Source organism: Sardina pilchardus, chromosome 10, assembly GCF_963854185.1.
Source record: "Sardina pilchardus chromosome 10, fSarPil1.1, whole genome shotgun sequence".
In the NCBI taxonomy this organism is placed as follows: domain Eukaryota; kingdom Metazoa; phylum Chordata; class Actinopteri; order Clupeiformes; family Clupeidae; genus Sardina; species Sardina pilchardus.
The window spans coordinates 34145600-34148099 of NC_085003.1; the positions used below are offsets into that span (position 1 = coordinate 34145600).

Here is a 2500-nt window from a genome sequence, read left to right on the forward strand (position 1 = left end):
GATGAACACAGCATGAGTCAGCATAACTGAGGGTGAGGATGAACACATGATGAGTCAGCATAACTGAGGGTGAGGATGAACACATGATGAGTCAGCATAACTGAGGGTGAGGATGAACACATGATGAGTCAGCATAACTGAGGGTGAGGATGAACACATGATGAGTCAGCATAACTGAGAGGGTGAGGATGAACTCATGATGAGTCAGCATAACTGAGAGGGTGAGGATGAACACAGCATGAGTCAGCATAACTGAGAGGGTGAGGATGAACACAGCATGAGTCAGCATAACTGAGGGTGAGGATGAACACATGATGAGTCAGCATAACTGAGGGTGAGGATGAACACATGATGAGTCAGCATAACTGAGGGTGAGGATGAACACATGATGAGTCAGCATAACTGAGGGTGAGGATGAACACATGATGAGTCAGCATAACTGAGAGGGTGAGGATGAACTCATGATGAGTCAGCATAACTGAGAGGGTGAGGATGAACACATGATGAGTCAGCATAACTGAGAGGGTGAGGATGAACACAGCATGAGTCAGCATAACTGAGGGTGAGGATGAACACATGATGAGTCAGCATAACTGAGGGTGAGGATGAACACATGATGAGTCAGCATAACTGAGGGTGAGGATGAACACATGATGAGTCAGCATAACTGAGGGTGAGGATGAACACATGATGAGTCAGCATAACTGAGAGGGTGAGGATGAACACATGATGAGTTTGCCTCCATGTCTCACTACACCTGGACGCACCATGCCTACAGTATGTGTGCTGCTGCCATATTGAACTCCTAGATTTGAAGCCAAACTATTACTTATTGACATGAAATTCTCTATTTTTATCAACTTGGTTGGCTTCTGAGCTGACTGTAACACTGAACTCAGATATTATAGTATAGTAGAGTATAGTACAGTACAAGATAGTATAGGATAGGATGGTATAGGATGGTATAGGATAGGATGGTATAGGATAGGATGGTATAGGATGGTATAGGATAGGATGATATAGGATGGTATAGGATAGGATGGTAATGGTATAGGATGGTATAGGATAGGATGGTATAGGATAGGATGGTATAGGATGGTATAGGATAGGATGGTATAGGATAGGATGGTAATGGTATAGTATGGTATAGGATAGGATGGTAATGGTATAGGATGGTATAGGATAGGATGGTATAGGATGGTAATGGTATAGGATGGTATAGGATGGTATAGGATGGGATGGTATAGGATGGTATAGGATAGGATGGTAATGGTATAGGATGGTATAGGATAGGATGGTATAGGATGGTAATGGTATAGGATGGTATAGGATGGTATAGGATGGGATGGTATTCATGGGTTTCATCCGGTCCCTTTCCACAGGTGTATACAATCAAGCACCTTGATTATCAATGCAGACTGCATGGTGCTTGATTAATACACCTGTGGAAAGGGACCTGATGAAACCCATGAATAGGATGGTATAGGATAGGATTAGGGTTGCAAAATTCCGGGAATTTTCAAAGTTGGAAACTTTCCATGGGAATTAACGGGAATATACGGGAATTAACGGGAATAAATGGGAATTAATGGGAATAAACTGGAAATATTGTATCTGGCAAGTTAGTATATAACAGAGACCTTAATGTAGTTGGAAAAAACCCATCTTTCAGCACAATGTTAGTTAAAACAACCTGATTTAATGCAAATTCAGTTGAATTTCTACCCTGCACACAGGTCAATTACATGCACACAACAATCAACATAGGCTACTAGACATATAGGAAACCTAATTTTCCCGGTGAAAACGTCATTGCAAACGTTATCTCATGTGGGAATAACTGGTGCGAAACTGGGGGAAGTTTGCGAACAGAGTCGCCCAGTTCTTGGCGTGTCATCACTGTTGTCCTCATGTAAATGGAAGAACGTAATTTTGCATAAGCTCTAATGGGATGGTTAATATTCATATGGTCATATTACTGGTCTGATTTAGCTTGGCACTTTTAAAATAATCACAATCTGTGAGGTTTGGGGTCATACATGTATGTAATATCGGCATTTTTTGGCCAACCGAGGATTAAAATAAATTCATTAAACATTTTTGTAAAAGTCGAGTTAAGTCAGTGTTCATGGCAGTCTTGGCTAGCTAATGTAAACTGCTAGTAAAAAAACTAAATTCCCGTAAATTCCCATTAATTCCCTAATTTCCTGTAATTCCATAAAAGTTTCCAATTTTGAATATTTCCAAAATTCCCCAGCTTAACTTCCCATGGGAAATTTCCAGAAAGTTTCTGGAAATTTACCGGAAATTTTCCGCCCCTTTGCAACCCTAGATAGGATGGTATAGAATAGGATGGGATAGTATGGGATAGGATGGTATAGGATAGGATGGTATAGGATGGTATAGGATAGGATGGTATGGGACAGTATAGGATGGGTCAGCTCCTTTAGCATGCATGTATAGTGATGATATGATGAGATATTTACTCAGGAAGTGCTTC

General features: G+C 40.8%; 1 protein-coding gene across 1 annotated transcript in view; it reads left to right on the plus strand.

Moving 5' to 3' along the window:
* myo5ab (myosin VAb) overlaps nucleotides 1–2500 on the plus strand; it is a 44591-nt gene that overhangs the window by 29585 nt on the left and 12506 nt on the right. The gene's annotated exons all lie outside the window — the stretch shown is intronic.